The following is a 22,124-nucleotide window of genomic DNA, read 5'->3' on the forward strand; positions in this document are numbered from 1 at the left end:
AAGCAGGCTCGCGCGGGGCTCAGTCCCACAACCCTGGCATCATGACCTGAGCCGAAACCAGGAATCGGATGCTCAACCGAGTCACCCAGATGCCCCGTTTACCTCTTTGTGTATCGTGTATTAACAAATTACAGTAGGTGTAATTATTTTTGATACTTTCGTCCTTTGGCCTTTATTAACACACCATCCAATTACAGAATTAGAGTTTTCTTCATCCGACTGTATATTAACCATTTCCAGTGTGTTCCATATGTTTGTATGTTTTTGTGTCACTGATGAGCATCCCTTCACCTCAGCTGGAAGAATTCCTTTCAGCATTTCTCGTAAGGAGAGACCAGTGTGATGAACTCTTCCAGCTTTTGTTTGTCTGGGAACTTTTTATTTTATTTTATTTTTTTGCCTTCATTTCCGAAGGACAGCTTCACTGGATAGTGTATTCTTGGCTGGCCTTTTTTTTTTTCTTTCAGCACTGTGAATGTGTCATCCACCCTCTCCTGGTCGGTAAGGTTTCTGCTGAGAAATCCACAGATCTCCAGTGTGGGTTCCTTTGTAGATTACTCTTTTTTCCTCTTGTGCTTTCAGGATTCTACCTTTGATTTCTGACAGTTTCATTATAATGTGTTTTGGGAGAGATTGCTTTGGCTTGAAATAATGAGGTGATCTGTTAATTTCATGAACTTGAATGTCCAAGTCTCTTTGCAGGTCTGGGAAGTTCTCAGGCATGAGATCTCCAAATAGACCTCCATCCCCCTTCTTCCTCTCTTGTCCTTCTGGAATCCCAGCGATACTGGTGGCTCTTTTGATGGTGTTCCACGGATGACATATGCTCTTAGCTTCTTTTCTTTGTTCTCTGGGCTGTTTCAAAGCTCCTGTCCTATATTCACTGATGGCTTTCTTCTTTCTGGTCTGTTCTGGTGATAATACCCTCTCTTTCACCCCTCATTTCATTCACTGACTTCTTCAGTTCCAGAATTTGTTTAGTTCTTTCTCATGACTCTCTTTGTTAAATTTCTCTTTCTGTGTATGCGTGCTTTTCCTTATTTCATTGAATTTCTTTGTGTTTACTTGTAGCTCATTAGCTTCCTCAAAAGAGCTATGTTGAATTCTTTGTCATGTAAGTCACAGATGTCCTCCCTGTCTTTGGGATCAGTTACTGGAAGATAAATGAGGGATCTTTTGGTGATGCCGTGTTTCCTTGGTTCTTTATGTTCCTTTGAGTTTTGTGTTGCTCCTTTCACATTGATGTAGCAGTCACCCCTCCGATCTTTACCAGCTGCCTTCAGTTGGGGGGCACTTTTTGATGGCCCTGCTATACAGATTCTGTGGCTTCCTCCAACCTCCCATGGATACACCTGCTCCATGCTTCCTGATCCCTCTTGTGGCAGAATTCCTAAGCTTGTAGGTCTTCCCCTGATCTTACAACACACTAGACCAACTGTTAGAAACCTCTCTTTTGCTTTATTGAAGGTGGTGTTACAGCTCAGGACTGCACTTTCCCCCACGCGCTGGCCTGTTTTCCTTGGGTGCTCCCCGTCCACCCGAGCTTATCTCCTGCTGCCCCGGGAGTGCACACAGGGTGGGGTGGGCGGTGTGAGTTTTGACACTCGGGTGTTGAGGGTGCCCACAGTCCAGTGGAGGGCTCCGAAGATGAGGTTTTCCCAGGGGCTGTGACAGGCTCCGTGTTGGAGTCCAGAATGCAGTCAACAGAAACGGCATCCCTTTAAGGCTCTCTGATACTATGACCTCATCCCTGATCTCCTTCCCCCAATCACGAAGCCCCTTTAACGCCCTGGGCATTGCAAGAGAAAAATGCGTTTCTTTAGCAGCCTCCTGCACAGCGGGGGAAGCGAGGCCGTCACCACTGGCCCTTTCCCCTGCAGGAGAGATGCCGCCCCGTGTCTCTGAGCTCTGCCGCCTTGGGGGAGGGGTGCCGCTGTAACGTTTTCTTTCCAACAGAATGCTGGAACTTCTCCTCTAGAAACCTGGGTTGCTACAAAGGCTATCTCGCCCATGGGTGGTCTGCCCACGTCAGCATTATCCAGCCACCCCCAGACTGCAGCCGAGAGGGACCAGAGCCGGCTCACAGGGTCCCGCCAGTGACAAAGCCTGTACCGTGGTCTGCCTGCCCATCGCCCAAAGCATGGTGGTGAGACCCTCCCAGGCAACCTGCGTCAGGTGCTGGATCACACGGCTCCCACGGACGCACGTAAGTTTGGAGATGGAAGCTGAATTTTAGTTGTTAAAGGAAATACCTTTTTTTTATGTGTATGTATTTTTTAGAGACCTGGAGTGCAAGTGGGGGAGGGCCAGAGAGAGGGAGACACAGAACCCGAAGCAGCTCCAGGCTCCGAGCCATCAGCACAGAGCCTGACGTGGGGCTCGAGCTCACAAACCGTGAGATCATGGCCTGAGTCGAAGTCGGACGCTTAACCGACCGAGCCATCTAGGCACCCCAGTTGTTAAAGGAGCTTATCGACAGCTGTCGTGATGCTGTCGTCACTCTGATGGACGTTAATTAAGCTCGCGCTAATCATTCTGCAATATATACGGGCTTCACATGGTCACTGTACGCCTTAAACTTAGATGTAATGTGACAGTTACATCTCAAAGTTGGAAAAAGCAATTTGAACCGGGCTCTTTAATTCCCAGGTACGTATATCTGAGCCGGGAGTCTCCCTTATGCCCCAAGTGTGTCCATACTAATCTGAGGGCTCCGACTCCCCAGGTGTGTCCGCCCTCGCATGGGAGGCAGCCTCCCTAACTCAGTGCCTCTTCTGGGAAGTGGACCGCTCTCCCCAGGTGTGTGTCCGACCGGGAATATTTCCCCGGCACTCGAGGTGCGCTTGCCCCGAACAGCAGTGTCTGATTCCCCAGATGTGTCTGCTTGGACACACAGAGTCTTGCTAAGTGTACAGGTAGGTCTCCGTGAACCTAGGGCGTCCCCTCTGAGTCGAAGTGATTCGTTGTCCTCCGGGCGTATCTACAGCGACCTGAGGTCCACACACTGATACGGCACGTTTCCCTAATTTCCCAGGCGTGTCTCCTCTGCCCTGGATATTTCTCTCCCTGAGCTTATTTACCCCGACGAGGGGAAACCGCCTAGCTCCCCGGGTTTATCTAATCTGTGACCTGCTGATAATGCAGACGTGCCTATCCTTACATAAGATGTCTCCCTAATACCCCGAGTAGGTCTACACACTGTTAGGATGTCTCCTTAAATCCCAGTGTGTTTTCTCTGGCAACCCTGGATGTCTCTGTAATTGTCCAGGTGCATCTCCATTGAACTGGGATGTCTCCCTTCTAGCCAGGGGCCTGCTCTACCTGGGACACCCTAACTCCCCAGGCATGTATTGAGGGACCCGGGGGGCCGCCCTATTTCCCCAGGTGTGTGCCACAGCCTGATTCCAATCTCCCAGGTATGTGTCCCCTGACCTGGGACAGCTCTTTACTTCCGTCGATCTGTCCACCCAGACGTGGGATGTGTGCCTGACTCGAGTGTGTCTGCTCTGAACTGGGAGGTCTCCCTATTTCCATAGCTGAGTCTGTTTTGATCTTGATGTTTCCTTAATTCTGCATTATGTGTCTAACTTGACCTGGATGTCTCCCCAGTTCCCCTTTTGTGTCTTCACCGAACTAGATTTCTAATGCCCCAGGTTTATCTACCCAGACATGAAATGCTGCCACCGATTCCCAGGTGTTTTTCCTCTGACCTAGGATATGTTCCTTATTCTCCAGGTTGGCTTTCCCTTACCGGGATGTCTCCCTAGTCCCCACGTGTACGTGCGCACCCCTGGGCTCTCTCTTACTTCCCGAGTGTACACACTGATCTGTCTGCCGAATTCCATAGGTGTTGACCGTGACCTGAGACGTTTCTCTTATTCCATGGATGTGTTTTCTGTCTTGGGATTTCTTACTAATTCCCCGATGTGTTTACCATGACTTAGGATGTTTCTCTAACTACCCAGGTGCTTCTACTCTGACCTGAGTGTCTCCCTAATCCCCAGATATGAATACTCTGACTTCCGATGTCTCAAAGTAACCCGGAGTTCTACCCTGACCTGGGATGTCCTGCTAGTTCCCCAGGTGAGTCTACCTGACCTGAGACGTTACCCAGTTCCCTGGATATAGACACCCTGACATCACTGGTGTCCCTAATAACCCAGGTGTGTCTCCCTAATTCTCAAGGTGCGTGGACACCGAAAAGGGATGTCACTCTAATTCCCCAGTTGTATCTATACTGACGTAGTCTGTGTATTCTTCAGTTACGTCTCCTTTATCTTCAGAGTCAGAAGATAATTCTCCAAATGTGCCAACAGTCAAGTGGAATGCTTCTTATTCCCCATGGGAATGGGATGCACTGACATGGGATGTCTCCTTAGAACCCCAAGGAACTATGAGATCATGACCTGAGCCGAATTCGGATGCCGAACCAGCTGACCCACTCAGGCGCCCCAGTTGTTAAAGGAGGTACCTTATGCTTCCATGATGCCGGTGTCACTCTGGACACTGATTTTGTATCTTGTGCCCTTACTGGATTCACTTATCAGTTCTAAGTTTTCCTGTGGAGTCTGTAGTGTTTTCTCTATATAGTATCGTGTCGTCTGCGTAGTGAAAGTTCCACTTCCTTGCCGATTTGGACGCCTTTTATTCCTTTGTCTTGTCTGATTGCTGTGTCCTCCTTCATTGGGATTTTAATATCAGCTTCCAGTTTGGCCTACTTCTGACCTTGGAGCTCATTATAAAAATCCTTCCAAATATCTTATTTGTAGGTTTTAGCGGAGATAAACAGTAAATATTCCTGGCAATAGTACACCTTTTTTTTTTGGCTTCTTTTAAACCAAAGGTAGATCAAGTTACTCAAGCAAAACTGATAAGCCTTTTATGACATATCCATGGACTCGAGATGTATGTCCTAGGAGGGTGCAAAAGATTTAGTCTTCCCAAGATCCAGAACTACTCCCAAAGATAGGCAAGATTGAGAAAGTTCCCCTGAGAGCTGGCAACAGTCAGTGGGATGGTGGCCACAAATGGGGTGCAACCTGTATCTCAGGCCAGCCATATTTTCGGGGCCCCGACCTTGCACTTACAAGAATGCACAGCCTGCAAGCCCCAGGCAGGCAGAAAGCCAAGCAGAGTCCCGGGACACACAGCAAGACAAATAGGAAAGCAGGAGGTGTCCCTGGGAGGGAGAGGGTCAGTGACCGGAGGGGATCCCTAAACCAAATTCACAACAGTCTGGATTTGAAAGGGAAGAGACAACATGAAACTTGACCCCACTCTCTCTGCCAGCCTCTCCGCTTCCTCAGGGTCCTGTGTGTAGGCTCCGGAGCGGGTGTGGTGTCCCAGTGGGTCTCGTCTGGGTCACCAGAGACTGTAGACGAGGAAAAATTAATTTTTCCTCTGCCCTTTCTAGTGCGTTCTTGGCTGAGAACTTGTAACTGGACAAGCTGGTCTAGGTCGCAGGTTTCCGACCACGGCCGCTGTGATTCAGGGCTGCCCTTAGACGCTGCCATTTCTGCCACTGTGTATGCGCTCCGGAACCCCACTTCCCATATAAAGAGCTGGGGCACAAGAATATGGAGCTCTCCGCTCTCTAGAACTTTAGGTCCATGTCTCCTCGGTGTCTGTCTGGCAGATCTGTCGCTCTTACCTTAGGGTCACACCAAGACCGCCAGTAGTTCCCCAAGTGGAATGGTGGGCCCACCAGCAGAACCCAACACGTCAAGACTGTGGGTAACGCAGGGCTTAGGGGCTTAATTCTTAAGGCCTTAGGGCCTTAATTCTGCATTATGTGTCTAACTTGACCTGGATGTCTCCCCAATTCCCCTTTTGTGTCTTCACCGAACTAGATTTCTAATGCCCCAGGTTTATCTACCCAGACATGAAATGCTGCCACCGATTCCCACGTAGAACCACCTGCCAGCTCCAGCTGGCCCACTAAATCCTGGCCAGGAAAAGCCCATCAGACCAGGGAGCTCAAACGCAAACAGAGTAGAGCTCAGATCCAAGAGGAACTTCCCCGCGGCTGTGGAAACATGAGAAAGACCAAGAACTCAAAAGGGCTCAGCAGGCACCCATGCCCACGTTTCTTGTCATCCCCAAAGCCATTAGCAGTCTTTGAATCCCATCCTTGTCATCAACACTATTAAAAGAAAATTTTGGGGGCGCCTGGGTGGCTCAGTTAAGCATCTGACTTCAGGTCATGATCTCCCCGTTCGTGGGTTCGAGCCCCGCGTCGGGCTCTGTGCTGACAGCTCAGAGCCTGGAGCCTGCTTTGGAGTCTGTGTCTCTCTCTCAAAGAAAACATTTTCTGGTCAATTTATGGATCTAGCTGGCTTCTATTTAGTGATCATGAGTCAGGCAGCATGCAACCTAGCGATAGAAAGGAGCACCAAAGAGCTGCACGACGCACGAGATTCTTAGACCACGTGAGCAGGAACGGGCAGATTCGCTGGGCATCTGCTGATGGGTAAGCATGGTTACTCTTATTACATGGGCCCCAGGGAAGTCTCGGAGCAGGTCGGGTACCTTGTGCGGAGCAGGTGAAAGCTGATTGGCTGACCTAGGCCTTCCTCTTCCAGGAGAGCAGAGCATAGACACGTAAGTCTTGGTTTGCTGACACGGGGCTTAACAATAGTGACTCCACTTTGGGCGTAATCTGGTTACTTTAACGACATTGACGTGAGCTACATCCATAGTAGTTCCCCAAGCGTGGTGGCCCTGATCTGGATTGTATCTCAAGTTCCTCTGGGAAGTATACCTGAGCTGGGATGTCTCCAAAATTCCCCAGTTAGGTCTAACCTGATCTAGTATATGTCCCTAGTCACCGGGGCGTGTATACTGACAGTGGGTGTCTCCCAGTTCTCCAGGTTTGGCTGCCCCGACACTGGAAGTCTGCCAATTTTCCCGTGGGTCTACACTGATCAAGGATATTCCCCTAAATCTCTAGGTAGGTCTACTCTGACCTGGGAGGTGACCCTTATTCTGTATGTACCCTGATCAATGAGGTCTTTGCAATACAGAGACCTGTGGGGTTTCTCTAATTCTCTGAGTGTGCCTACTCTGGTACGCACTCAGAGACGTATCCCTAATCCTGTGTGTGAACCCTGAAAGGTGGTGTCCCCCAATCACCCAGGGGTGCCCTCCCTGATTTTCTCTAATAACCAGAAGTGTCTTCTCTGACCTGAGATATACCTTATCATCAATTGTGACTGACCTGGGATGTGTCCCTAATTCACCACGTGTGTCTTCAGTAACATTGGATAGCCCCCTAACTCCCCAGGTGTTTCTACCCTGACCTGAAATGTTTTCCTTGTTCTCCAAGTGTGTCTACCCTAAACTCGTATTATCTCTGAAAATTCCTGTATCTTCTCTGACCTGGTCCATCCCTAGAGCCCAGTTGTGTCCACATGGGCACGAGTGAATCTCTAATCCCAGATGTTTCTGTCGTGACCTGGTTTGTCTCCCTAACTCTTTAGGTGTTGACCTGGGATGTGTAATTCCTCCTCCGTGTGTCCACTGACTTGAGAGGTCTCGTGTTTATTGGTACCACTCTGGAAGTCCCCTCTCTGCTCTGGTGTACTCTGACGCAGCACGTCTGCTTACTTCCCCGAGTCCACCTACCCTGACCTTCAGGGTCTCCACGACTCCTGAGATGTTAGCTCACCTGGACCGCTGACTAGTTCCCCAGATGTGTCTACAAAAAGCGGTATTTTATTGTAATATACCAGTTATGTCTACCCTGACCTGAGCGGTCTTAATTCCCCAAGTGTGTCAACACTAACCTAGTCTGATTCCATAGATTCCCAGCTGCGTCTGCCTCGACATTGGATGTCTCCACTTGACCTGCTGTGACTACCTAGTATCTCAGGCATGTCCACTCTGACCCGGAACATCTAACACCTCAGGCGTGGCCACTTTGCCCTGGAGCCTCCCTGGTTCCCCAGTTGTGCCTGCCATAACCTGAGATGTCCAACTCAGACGTGTCTACTCCTACCTGGGATGTCTAATCCACAGATGTGTCCACGCTGAACAGGGATGGCTTCCTAAAACCCCAGCTGTGTCTATCCTGACCCGGGACGTGTCCCAAATTTTCAAGGTGTGTCCATACTGAGGTGTGGTGTCCCTCTGGTTTCGCAGGAGTGTCTACGCTGACCTTTTCGTTCACATAAAACACCAGTGGTGTATGTCTGAGCGGGGATCTCTCCCTAATTCCTCGGGCAGGCCTACCCTGCATCGGAATGTCTCACATTCCCCGTGTCCAGCTGACCTGCGAGATCTCCCTGGTCTCCCAGGCATGTCTACTCTGATCTGTGGTCTCCCTAACCCCCCAAGTGTGTCTCCTCTGACCTGGGTTGTCTCCCTGCTTCGTCGTAAGTGTCCGCCTTGACACGGTGTATCTCCCCGGTTGCTCTAACGTGACCGAGGTGTCCAATTCCACGGTGAATCTATGACCTGGGACGACCCGTTTCCCCACGTATTTCTACTCCGACCAAAGAGGTCTCCTTGGCTCCACAGGAGTGTCTGCTCTGAGCTGGAATGTCTCATTCTCCAGATTTCTCTCTGGACCTTGAACGCCTCCGTTCTTCAGGACTGTCCAGCGTATCCTGGGACGTATGCCTTTGTCCTTCGCCGTGTCTACTGTGAATCTGGAGGTCTCGTTCCTCAGGTGTGTTGACACAGACTTGGGCTCTTTCTCTTATTCCCAGTTGCATCTAATCTCACCTGGGAGGTCTCCCTAGTTACCAAGGTGTGTCTGTATTGTTCACGAAGGGCTGTTTCCCCCAGGTCATCCACCTTGACCAGTGAAGTCTCCCGAACTCCAGAAGTGTGTTCACAGTGACCTGAGGTATCTCCCTATCTCTCCAGGTGTTCTGATCTGTGGTGTCTCTAAGTCCCCAGGCGTGTCTGCATTGATTACAGTGACCCTTGAATGCACCAGGTAGGTCAGCCTGACTTGGGATCCCTCCCTAACTTAGGGAAGTGTCTTCCCTGACTTAGGATGTCACACTGCTACCCCCCACCCCCCACTGTGTCTAGCCTGATCTGGAATCTCTCTCCCATCCAGGCTCTCCCCAGGTCCCCAGATGTGTCTACCCTGATACGTGATGTCCCCTGAGTTCCCCTCTGTTTCTATTTTGATGTGGAATGTCTACAGTAACCTGGAATGTCTCCTTAATTCCCCAGGTAGGTCTACCCTTACCGGGATATCTGTTTAATAACTCAGATGTGTCTACACAGATGGGGCGTGTCCACTTTCTTACAAAGCAAGTGCATCTCTTTCGACCAGGGATGTTTCCCTAGTATCCCAGGTAGTGTCTATCCTAAGATGGCCCCGTTTCCCCAGGGGAAGATACCATGACTTGGGACGTCACCTTGATTCCTCGGGAACTTCTATACTAACCTGAGAAACCGGTTTCCCCACGTGTGTTCTCTCACTTCAGAGGTCTTGAATTCTCTGGCTCCGTCTACTCTGACCCGGAACGTCTCCCTGTTTACCCTGCTGTATGCCAGCTGCACCTCGATGCCTCCTTAATAATCAGCTGTGTGTACATGTACCTGCATAGCTTTTCCCCTGCTCTTATCTGAACTCTACCCAGGAGGGTCTGCACTTGAGGATGTCTACCTAATTTCCCATGTGGCTCTTCTGACCTTTGTTGTAACCTTATTCCCTGCTATGTCCACACTCACATGGGGTGTCTTCATAATTCTCAAGATGAGTTGAGTATTTCTCAGGATGGTCCCTACATCCCCGGTCTGCCTCCCCTGACCTAGAGTTTCTCTCGAAGCCCCAACATTACTCCTCCTACTCCCCTCGTGTGTCTACTTGACCAGTAATGTCTCCCTGCAACACAGATGTGTCTGCTCTGACCTCGTGGATCTGCCTAATTCCCCCGGTGTGTCTATACTGATGGGATGTCTAATTCCCAAAGTGCTTCTATACTAATCTGGGATTTTGACCTGGTTGCCTAGGAGTGCCTACCTTTATAAGGTATTTCTCCAAGATTCCCTTGGTGGGTCTATCTACTGAAGAATACCTACAGTTACATAAGAATCTGTTACAACTTTTACATTGTGGGTTTTTAATGTTTATTTTGTGTGCACACAGGCAGGGCGGCAGGGGTGGGGGGCGGGCAGAGAGACTCCCAAGCAGGCTCCATGCTGTCAGCACAGAGCCCAACGCCGGGCTCGATCCCACGACCCTGGGATCATGACCCAAGCTGAAATCCGGAGTCAGACGTTCAATAGGCTGAGCCACCCAGGCGCCCCGTCATGTTGTGCCTACATACATAACTCAGAAAAAAAATTAAAACCCAATTGCACATTATAAAAAACAATGCGGATTGACTTGTAAAAGTAAAAACAATCTCATTATAACCAATTTGATCTTTCCAGGTGGTTAAACTTGGGCAAATGGGAATCTTGGATTTGGGGTATTTTCCAGACATTTGATATTATCTTCCTGTTTCTTGTGTTAATACCCGTTATTGTGTATCTTTTCAAGAGTCATCAGTAAACACTAATCGTGATCTCCATGCGAGCTGAAGAACCTAATGAGATTCTGGTTCATGATCTTCAATGTCCAAAGAAGGGTCACGTGATGCTAAACAGTCAACCGCTCTCCGTTCAACAGGGAGAGTGATTGACGGGAAGGAACTGGTTTTTATGTTAATGTTTATTTTTAAGAGAGGTGCAGACAGAGAGGAGGACAGAGGCTCTGAAGCGGGCTCCACACTGACAGCAGAGAGCCTGACACGGGGCTCAAACTCATGAACCATGAGATCATGACCTGGGCCAAAGTCAGACACAACCCACTGAGCCACCCAGGAGCGCTGGAAGGGATTTTTTTTTTTTTTTTTTTTTTAAATGAAATGGAGGGGTGCCCAGTGGCTCAGTCGGTAAAGTGTCCAATTCTTGATTTTGGCTCAGGTCATGATCTCAGGGTTGTGGGATCGAGCCCCACATCAGGATCCACATTGAGCATGCAGCCTGCTTGGGATTCTCTCTCTCCCTTTCTCTCAAAAGTAAAATAAAATCTTAAAAGACAAATGAAACCGAGGGGCGCCTGGGTGGCTCAGTAGGTTGAGTGTCCAACCGGCTCAGGTCTCCATCTTGCAGTCGACGAGTCTGAGCCCCGCTGGGGGCCTCTGTGCTGACAGCTCGGAGCCCGGAGCCCGCTTCGGATTCCGTGTCTCCCTCTCTCTCTGCCCCTCCCCTGCTCACGCTCCGTCTCTGTCTCAAAAATAAACATTAAAAAAAATAAAACAAGTGGAGACCACAGGTTGGGTATGCCCCCATACCAGACTCGTAGTCACCTAACCAGATTTTCAAACTGTCCTGATTCCAAAAATGCTAATAACTCCAATTTTAAACAACACTTGAGCTTTCTTCGAGTCAGCATGACTTTACAGATTCCCAGCTAATCAGCTATATTCAAGTAAGCTGATGCACTGAAAAGCCATGTCAGTCACCAACTCCAGTCACAATGGAAAGTGTTGGACTTGCACATTCCTGCTTTACAGACGGGCCTGTGACAGCTGAGAGCCGCTTCGTAGCCACTTGCCGTTTGAATGTGTCCCCATTTCCAAAATGCTGGTTTCTCAGTAAAATACTCAGCTCAAGTAAAGCGCTCTGGATTTTAGTTTTCTAGTAGACTCGCCTACAGAACTCGACATCCCACGTGGGTGCAGATACACCAGATGAAGCAGGGGGGTGAGAAGGCATCCTACAGTAGGGGGACACCCTGGAGACCTAGGCAGACATCCCAGGCAAGAAGTGACAAACCTGGGGAATAAGGCATCGAAGGTCAAAGTAGGCAGAGCCAGGGAGCTAGGGAGACAACTCAGGTCAACATAGACAAAACGGGGAATTAGGGAGACCTCCCAAGTCAGGTTGACAAGACCTCGCCGGTCAGAGTAGACCCAGCTGGGAAACGAGACATCCCAGGTCAGCAGAGAAACTCACGGGGACTAAGGGAGACCTCCCGCGACAATGTAGACATTCGTTGGGAACCGGGGAGACAGGCCAATTCGGCGTAGACTCAGGAGACCTCTCTGGTCAGACTACACACACCCAAAAAAGCCCTCCCAGGTCAGTGTAGACACACCTGGGGTTTTAGGGAGACCTATGAGGTCAGTAGAGGCATATGGGGAAATAAAGATAGATGCCAGGCAAGAGTAGACACATTTTGTGAATTAGGGAAAAAATCCGGCTCAGGAGGGTTACAGCTGGGAGTTAGGGTGACATCCCTGGTTACAAGAGATAATCGAGTCTAGGACACACCCGGTGACAGAGACAGTCCCAGGCCAAAGGAGAAGTACCTTGTGGATTAGGGAGACATTCCAAGTTGGTGTAGACCTGCCTGGGGAACTTGGGAGACATAAATTCACGTAGACAAACCTGGGGGATTAGGGAGGAGCCCAGTTAAGTCTAGATCCACCTAGGAAATAGATATCCTGGGTCAGAGTAGATATTCCTGGGGAATTAGAGAAATGCCCCAGGTCAGGGTAGACATACCTGAGGAATTTGGGATACATCCCAGATCAGGGTGGATGCTTGAATTAGGGGACGTCCCAGATTACGGTAGAGACACCTGGTGATAAGACATCCAAGGTAAGAGAAGGCAAACACACAGAAACAGAGATACCTCCGAGTCAGAGAAGACCCCCCCTCCCTGGGAAATGACACGTCAGTGTAGATGCACCTGAGGAATTACGGAAATATGCCAGCTCAAAGTTAATGCCACTGGGAAATCAGGCAGTGTACCAGGTAATCGTAGACCTCCGAAGAAATCGGTATACTTCCAAAATCGGTGTAGACATGACTAGGGAACTGGAGGTCATCTAAGGCTAGTGGAGACCCAGCTGGAAAATTAGTATAGACACACCTGGGTTAGTAAGGAGGCCGCCGAGTTCAAAGACGACCTACCTGGGAAATAGACCTCCCACACAAGAGAAAAGACCTCCCAAGTAAGGAAGTAGGCATCACCATTCAGAGAAGACGCTCCTGGAGAGGCAGTAAAGTCCTAGAACAGTCACACCTGGTGAGGTGGGGACGCATCTCAGGTCAGCTTAGATTCATTGGTGACGTCAGTGTACATCCCAGGTCAGTGTTTACACAACCGGGGCACTGCCGAGAGGACAGCAACTCGGGCAAGTCGGTCTTGGAAAATAAGGGCCTCGGCGCAGGTGTGGGCAGACCCATCTGGACAATCAGGAGGCCTCCCCGCAAGGGAGGCAGCCGAGCACTGAGAGAGGCCCTGCTGGGCACGCTGGGGAACTGAGGAGAACCCCAGTCCGGGGCAGACACGGCTGGGCATCACGCGGACATCCTCTTCAGGAATCAGACACATCCCGGTGTAGACACACTTGGGGAACTGCCGTACCGAGGTGGTGACATCCGTAGATATTTGAGGGAACTTTAGACATAAACTTCCCTCAATTAGGGAGACCTCACTGATTAGTGCAGACTCTCTTGGGGAACGAGGGGGATGTTCTAGCCAGATTCAAAACAGGGAAAAATTCAGACTTCTAGGTCAGAGTAGACCCATGGAGAATTAGGGAGAAGGGAGACATGCCACGCAGAAGAACGCAATTGGAAATTAACGAGACTTCGCAAGGCAGTAGAGACACATCTGGGAAACTGGGCGCAAACCAGGAGTTAGAGCCTCTGTCAGAGTGGACACACCTGTGCAAGTGAGGCGCCGACCTAGGTGAAAGCAAGCACACGCGAAGAATTAGAAGGTAATCCCGTTAAGGATACATGCACAAGTGATCACGGATACACCCAGGCGAGGGCAGAAACACCTGGGGGTTAGGGAGTCATCCTGGGCTAGGGGAGATACCCCTGGGGTATCAGAGATCTATCCCAGGTTAGGACAGACAAACATGGAGAAAAAGACCACCCAGGGCATATGCCCTGTAAGAGCGCTGGTGAGATAACGGTCAGAGAAGACACACACAGGAAAGTATAAAGACAGCCCAGGTCAGTGGAGGCACACCTACGGACTTCTGGCTACGCACCGGGTCAGGATATACACTCCTTGGGAACAGCCAGATATGCCAAGTCACAAAAGACCCGCAGTAAGAATTAGAGACCTCCCAGGTCAGTTTAGACCAACGTGGGGAAACTATTTCAAGGTCAGCGGAGATCTACTTTGGAAATTAAGGAGACAACCCAGGTCACAACAGACACACCAGTGGATTTAAGGAGACCTATCTGGACAGAGAAGACACACCAGAGGAGACAGGAAGAAATCCAAGGTCAGTGAAGACTCTCGTGAGGGATGAGGGTCATACTCCGGGTCAGCGCAGACCTACCTGGAGATTTCAAAAGACATCCGAGGTCTGAGTAGAGACATACGGGAAAGCACGCAGACCTGCCAGGTAAGAAGAGACCTCATTTCTTAGTGTGACATACCATGGAGTCAGGGAGCCATCAGTAGGTCAGAGTAGATGCACTAGTGTAATTAAGGAGACCGCCAATGTCAAGATCAACAGAACTGGGGAACAGGGAGACATCACAGGTTAGAGCAGAAACGCCGGTGACATCCTAGGTCACAGTAGTCACATCTGTGGTCTTAGACACGTTCCAGGTCAGTGTTGACAACGCCGGGAAAGTAGGGAGGCCTCCCAGGACGGTGTGGCCTGACCTGGGGAAAGGAAGACGCTAAGCTCTGCAGACACAACCGGGACCCAGGAAGACCACACAGACCACACAGGTCCGAGGCACGGAGCTGGGAAGCTAAGGACACCTCCAAGGTCACTGTAGACACTCCTGGGAATTCATAGAGACCTCCCAGGTCTGTGTGCACAGACGCGGATGATTAAGCAGATAAGGGAGATCAGGGAAGACCCATTCTGGAATTAGCAACATGCCCCAGGACACGGAAGATGCATCTGGGAAATTAATATGAATTCTAAGTGTAGTCTCACAAGCAGAATTTGTGAAATAGTCCAGTTCAGAGTAGACACACCTGGGGAGTTAGGAGAATCCCAAACCATGCTACGCAGACAGGGCTATGAGACACCTAATGGCAGTGTTGACACACCTGGGGAGATAGCCCAGGTAGTGTAGACACAAGTAAGGAATTAGGAGGCTATGCCAGGTCAGAGTAAACACATCTGATGTGTGTGGAGTTATCCCGGGTTTGAGACGGACACGTGTGCCATTAGGAAGCTATCCCGGGTCAGCGCAGACACACTTGTGTCAGAGATACATCCATGTCAGCGCACACAGAACTGAGGAAATAAGACGACAGCCCATGTCAGTGTCGTAGCCCGAGAAGGAGGGGGAGATCTCAGTTTTGTGTAGACATCCTCGGTTAACCAGGGACGCGTCCCAGGTTAGAACGACCCTTGTGGGAGGTAAGGAAGTACCCATGTCAGGACAGACACACCTGGGGTATTAGCGAAACCTCCAAAGACCATGTAAGCACACTTGGGATATGCTGAGACATCAAGGTCAGAGTAGACACCCATGGGGAATTAGAGGGTAGTCCTAGTGTAGACATGCCTGCCGTATTAGGGAGACATCCCAGGCAGCGTAGACACTCAGGGGGACTTAAGGAGATGACCCGTTCCACTTCAGATCCTCTGGCACTGTTAGACACTTATCCCGAGTCAGTGTAGACACACACGAGGCTCTAGAGAGGCCTCACTGGTCAGGACAGACACCCCTGCAGACTCAGAAAGGCGAACTATTACAGAGTCAACACCTCTGAGAATTAGATATATCCCCCACCAGTTTAGACACACCTGAAATCGGGGAGATATTTCAGAAAATCCAAGGGGATAGGGAGGCACGTGAGGTTTGAGTAGACACGCCGTTAGAATTAAGGAGCTAGCTCTCAAGAACACATACCCGGACGTTTAGGGAGACGTCCCAAAGTGGTGTAGACAACCGAGTCAAGTATGGACACACCTGGGGAGCTAGCGGGATAGCCAGGTCAGGGTAGACGCTCTTGAAAAGTAGACGTTCCAGGCCAGGGTGGACAAACTTGGGATATTAGAGATCAGGGTAGACACATCTTTACAGAGAGAGGGGAAAAAAAAAGGTTAAAGCAAAAACACCTGGGGTTCTCCGTAGATACACCAGGTCAGAGAAGGCACACAAGACCCTAGTCAGTGTTGACTCACCTGAGAAAGCAGAGAATCATCTGAAGTCAGTGTAAACATGCCTAGGGAAATACGGAAACACCCAACTCAGGATAAAAGCACGTGTGGATCTATGAAGAGACACCATGTCAGAGTAGACACACCTATGGGCAGCGTAGACACATCTGGGGATAAGACACCTTTAGTCATAACTGACACACCTGGGGATTGAGAGCAATATCCCAGGTCTGTATAGACACACGTGGGGAATTAGGGAGACATCCCGAGTCAAGGCAGACACTCTTAGGGAATTAGACTAGATCAGGGGAATGTGAGCCACACCCACACCAGAGGAGACGCATCTGGGGAACTAGGTAGATGCCCCACATTAGAGGAGACACAGCTGGGGAGATATGGACACAACCTAGACCAGTGGACACACTCCAGGGGGAATTAAGAGATCTCGTACGTCACAGGAGACTCCCTGGAGAACTAGGGAGACATCCAAGGTCAGAGTTAGACACGCCTGGAGAGTCAGGGTGGCAACCTCGGGAGCTTCCCAGGTGAAATCTGAGACCAGCATTCCTGCCTGGAGGGCAGAGAGAGACAAAGAAAGAGGCAGATCATTCCAGGTTGGTAGGTGGCGGGTTTAATAAGCAAGAGAGCTTACATTCAAGGCTTGTCTTAGGTAGATCTCTTCACCCACTCGCCAAACCCTGAAAGTTTAAATAGAGACCTTAACTGGGTTCAGTCACATATTACCATCTAGATGGTCTCAACACCACATCACAATCGATCGATCGATTGATCGATCGAAGGCTATGTCCTTGGGGCAGCTTCTGAGAACAAAGCAGAGAAGGTGAGCAGAAGGTACATGCTAATGAGCGGGGGGTGGGGAGGGTGACGAGTCTCCAGTTGCCTGGTGTAGCTCATGCATCAGCTGGTGGTCACATCCTCTTGGTGGCCAGCTCCAACGTTTTGGGTCAGAGTAAACACACGTTAGGGAAAAGAGAGACATCTCGTGTCAGTGTAGAAAACTGGGAAATAGAAAGTCATGCCAGGTCAGGGAAGATGCACCTAGTAATTTGGGGAGACATACAATGTCAGAGTCAACATACCTGGGGAACGAGGAAGATTCCCAAGCCCGAGGAAACCAAACCGGGAACTGGATTCCAGGTCAGAACAGACACATGGGGTTCATCATGGAGACATAGCCGGTCAGGGTAGGCAACCTGAGATCTTAGGCAGATATCAAGGGACATCTTAGGTAAATATAGATATTCTTGGAGAATTCAGAAGTCATCCAAGGTCAGTGTAGTCACAACTTGGGAATTAAGGAATCATTTCTGGTCAGTATAGATATTCCAAAGGATTTAGAGAGACTTTTCGGGTAAACCAGATATACCTGAGGGAACTATAGACTTACTAGTTCAGTGTAGACACACCTGGGGAATTAAGATGATATCAAAGGTCAATACAAACACCCTTGGACAATGAGAAGCTATCCCAGACACACCTGGGAAATTAGGGAGATACCCAGGTAATTAGAAATACCCGGAAATTGAGAGTGACAGCTAACATTAAAGTAGACACAAACAGGGAATTAGGGAGACATCCCAGGTCAGGTAGGAAATACTAGGGAATTAGGGAGACGTCCAAGATCAAAGTGGAAATGAAGGAATCAGACATCCTTGATAAGAGCAGATTAACCTGGGGGATTAGGGAAACATTGCAGGTCAGTGTAGACACACCTGGGGGATTTGGGCGATCTCCCAAGTCAGTGTAAGCACAACTGAGGAATTAAGAGAAACGTCCCAGGTAATAACAGACACACCTGGGGTTCTAGGGAGTCATTCTCATTCTGTATAGAAATTCCTGTGAAATTAGGCAGACATCCTACGATAAGGTAAACTCCTGAATAACCAGAGATGTATTGCAGGTCAGTGTAGACACATCTGTGGAATTAGGGAGACACCCCAGGTCAGGTCAGTGAACACAAACCTGGGGAATTAGAGAGACATTCCGCATCACAGTAGACACGTGTGCAAATTTGGGAGACATCACCGGGCAGGGTAAACACACGGGAAAGAAGGGATACGAGCCAACCAGAGTGATCAAACCTGAGGAATTAGAGAGACACCCTTCATCAGTGTGGACAGGCCCAGGGAATTGAGCAGACAACCAACCTGTGTTGGACACATGTGGGGAAAGAGAGAAACAGCCTAGGTCAGTGTAGATACAACTGGAGAATCATGCAATTATCCGTGGTAAGAGTTGACACGTCCGGGTAATCAGGTAGACATCCGTGTTTGGGTAGGCACACCTGGGCAAAATTAGGGAGCTATCTGAGGTCAAAGACAAAGTTAAGGAACAGCTTGACATCTTCCATCATGGTAGATACATAAGGAGAATTATGGAGACATCCCGGGTCACGGATACACACATGAGAAATTAGGGAAACACCACTGGTTAGAATTCACACCCTGGGAACTAGGGAGACATCCCAGGTCACGGTAGACACAATTTGGGATTTACACCAACATCCCAGATCAGTGGAGACACACCTGGGTTATTAGACTGGCCTCTCGGGTCTGAGTAGACTTACCTGAGTAGTCACGGAGGCATCCAAAGCCAGGGTATACGATCCTGTGAAACTCGAGATGTGTCACAGGTCGGTGTAAACACACAGGCAGTTAGGAAGGCATCTAGTTCACTGCAGACAAAACCGAAGAATTAGGTAAATAACCCTTGTCAGAGTAGACACACAGGAGAATTAAGGAGATATCCCGAGTCCTTGTTGACACATCTGTGGAATTGGGCATCCCAAGTCAGGACACATACCTTGGGATTTAACAGAACATCCCAAGACCTGTTTACACACAGGAGGAATTAGGGAGACATCTCAGGCTATTGCAGACCCACTAAGAAATGAGGGAGACACCCTCAGAGTTGACACAGCTGGGCAATGAGGGAGATATCCCTGGTCAGTGTGGACACCGTGAACTGGGGAGACATCCAGCTTTAAGGCAGACACGCGCTGGAGTAAGAGACGTTCCAGATTGGAGTAGACACACCTACAGAATCAGGGAGGCAGAGAGGACACACCTGTAGTTCTAGGGACGTCACGTACAATGTGTGCACCGGCGCGGAACCACGGAAGCCTTCTAGGGAAGTGTAGAAACACCTGTGGAATTTGAGACACATCCTGGTCACAGTAACCACACCTGGGAAATCAGGGAGACATTCCTGGCCAGTGTTGACACAGTCATGGAACTAGATTTCCAAGGTCAGTGCCGACACAACTCAGGAATTACGGAGCTATCTCCAGTTAGGGTAGACAAATCTGAGGAAATGAGGATATGTCCCGGGTCACGACAGCACAACTAGGTAATGAGAAAGAAATCAGAAAGCAATGTGCACATAATAAAGGTAAGAGAGCCGTGAGGGGTCACGGCACACCTGGATGACGTCTGTTACACACCAGGTCTCAGGTCAGACATCCACTGGAAGTAGGGACAGAGTAGCCACAACGGGGGTCCTAATGAGCTGTCCCAACTCAAGGGGGACAAAACTGAGTAATATGAGAAAGATCCCAGAACACGGTATACAAAGCTGGGGTATTAGGAACACGTCCCTGGTCAGTGGAGACACATCTCGACAGCTAGAAACATGTCCCGGGTCAGTGTGTAAAAATGGGGAATTAGGGAGAAAACCCATGCCACAGTAGACACGTTTGCTGATTAAGGAAACAACTCAGGTCAGTGTAGACACTTGGAATATTATGGGGGCTTCCAAGGTCAGGGACACACACCTAGAGAACTAGGAAGACATCAGGTCAAAGTAGACACACTGGGGAATTAGGCGGCCATAGCAGGTCAGGATAGGCAGACCAGAGAGCTAGGAAAACATTCTGGAAGAGTGTACACATACAGGGAGTTACTGACACATCCCCAACATCCCCAGTGAGCACAGACACACCTGGGGATCAGACAACCCATATCGGAGCAATACACCTGGGGGATTAGAGACACGTCACAGCAGGGTGGACTAATCAGGGACTAATTAGGGAGCCATCCCGAGTACAGGTGGATCCACAGGGGGGGATGGGGTGACAGCCCAGGCGAGGGGAGACATGCCTGCGTATTACGGAGCGCGACCTGTTCAGAGCAGACACCTCTAGGGAATTAGGGGGTTCACTGGTTAGTTTAGGCAAAGTGGGGAATTAGTAAGGCAGCCCAAATCAGGAAAGAAACCTTTGGGGCATTACAGCAACATACCGGTTCAGTATAGCAACTCCTGGGAATGAGGGAGATCTGCAAGGCCAGTGTAGACAGACCCATGGAATTAGAGAGACATCCCTGGTCATGAACGAGGGGAAAATCCCAAAGCAGAGTAAACACATCCAGAAGTTAGGAAGATATCCCAGGCCAGTGTAGACACACTTGTTTGGATTCTTCCTGCACTGCTGCCTGCACATACAGGGTTTAACCCCTCCCCCCCGCCCAAGGCTGCCCTTGCTCAGGGAAACATCTGGAACTTTATAATGGCTGGGAGATCTAATCTCGAAACACTGAAACGTATAAGCTTGGGGGAGACAAATCCCATAAGCTTCCTCTTCACCTCCTGGATTCATGGCACTAACTCATCACAATATGTGTGGTTGTCATGGTAACAGGTGTCGGGGACAAAAATCCTGAAAAGCTTGGAGAAGATCATTTTTTAAGTTTGGACTCTTAGCTGCAAGACTTCAACCTGGTTCTTGCTGACTTAAGAAAACAGGGCTTTTTGTTACTCTTCCTTCTCTGCGTGCTTGAAAAGGCCGAGTACTGACAGCAAACACAGCTGCAGTCGGGGCTCAGTAGCATCACGACGACCCCAGGCCCTGCCTCCTTCTTAATGTTTTTTCATTTTTGAGAGAGCGCCAGTGGGGAAGGGGCAGAGAGAGGGGCAGAGGACCCGAAGCGGACTCTTCGCGGGCAGCAGCGAGCCCAACGTGGGGCTTGAACTCACGAACCGCAAGATCATGACCTCAGCCGAAGTCGGACGCCCAGCCGACTGAGCCCCCCACGTGCCCGTCTACCTCCGTCACTGCAGCCGGTGTCCGGCCTGGCGAGCGTCACCGAGGCCCGGACTCAGATCATCCCCGGGAGTAGCAGGCCCAGACCTTAACAGGCCATCGCCAGCCACCTCGTGCTAAATACCGCAAAGACCAAGTACTGAAGGAGAAGTCCGGCCACATCTGCGGGGTGCCGTGAAGGCGTCAAGACCTAAAGATTAAACGGCCGAGCCACAGGGCGATGCAGGTAGAGGGACCGCACACACGTGGCGTCTGGCTCTGAAGAACTGATCCCGGGTCGAGGCGGGGAGTGTGTGTGACCAGCCTGGGGCATCTTGAGGTTTCATGAGGCAAGGCCTCCACGAAGGGTCAGGGAACTGTGTCAGCAGGACGCAGGAGCCGCACGAGGGATCCTGCTGGGCAGGGGGGAGTTCATTCAAACATCAAAAAGAACAACGGCTGCTGTAACGGATCAAAAGTCATTGGGCATATAAAAATCCCGGCCTAGAAATCAGGAATGACTGCAAATGACTGTTTACCTATTACTGTTTACAGAGACAAAAGGACCCTGTGAGAATACTGTGGACAGCTGCACACTAACACATAGATGCCCGACGTGAAGTGCACACGTTTCTAGAACACACAAACCACCACAACTGACTCAAGAGGAAACAGAAAATCTGATGAGACCTATGACAAGCAAAGAGAGTGAATCACTAATGAAAAATCTCAGGGGGCGCCTGGGTGGCTCGGTCGGTTGAGCCAACTTCGAGGTGTCCAACTTCAGCTCAGGTCACGATCTCGTGGTCAGTGGGTTCAAGGCCCACGTCGGGCGCTGTGCCGACAGCTGGGAGCCTGGAGCTGCTTTGGATTCTGTGTCTCCCTCTCTCTCTGCCTCTCTCCCTCCCTTTCTCTCTCAAAAATAAAATTAAAAAAAGAAAAAGAACAGAAAAAGCTCTGAAAACAGAGAAGCC

At 49.9% G+C, this 22,124-nt stretch overlaps 3 long non-coding RNA genes across 3 annotated transcripts; 1 reads left to right on the forward strand and 2 right to left on the reverse strand.

The window, feature by feature from the left end:
• Positions 1-1,948: 1,948 nt before the first annotated feature.
• LOC132665247 (uncharacterized) lies at positions 1,949-9,862 on the forward strand. The gene is made up of 9 exons (XR_009604025.3): positions 1,949-2,206; positions 4,005-4,083; positions 4,284-4,467; positions 6,504-6,600; positions 6,862-6,949; positions 8,017-8,098; positions 8,518-8,668; positions 8,869-8,941; positions 9,068-9,862. It is a non-coding gene; the product is annotated as an uncharacterized LOC132665247 (long non-coding RNA).
• On the reverse strand, positions 4,858-6,868 carry LOC132665248 (uncharacterized). Its single transcript, XR_009604026.3, has 2 exons — positions 6,426-6,868; positions 4,858-6,025 (listed from the first exon to the last, which is right to left on the reverse strand). It is a non-coding gene; the product is annotated as an uncharacterized LOC132665248 (long non-coding RNA).
• Positions 9,863-9,878: 16 nt separating the features above from the next.
• Positions 9,879-16,537, reverse strand: LOC132665249 (uncharacterized). Its single transcript, XR_009604027.3, has 6 exons — positions 16,137-16,537; positions 14,319-16,027; positions 12,704-13,707; positions 12,517-12,592; positions 12,321-12,439; positions 9,879-11,784 (listed from the first exon to the last, which is right to left on the reverse strand). It is a non-coding gene; the product is annotated as an uncharacterized LOC132665249 (long non-coding RNA).
• Between the last annotated feature and the right edge of the window lie 5,587 nt (positions 16,538-22,124).

Source organism: Panthera onca, chromosome D3, assembly GCF_046562875.1.
Source record: "Panthera onca isolate mPanOnc1 chromosome D3, mPanOnc1 haplotype 2, whole genome shotgun sequence".
Lineage (NCBI taxonomy): Eukaryota > Metazoa > Chordata > Mammalia > Carnivora > Felidae > Panthera > Panthera onca.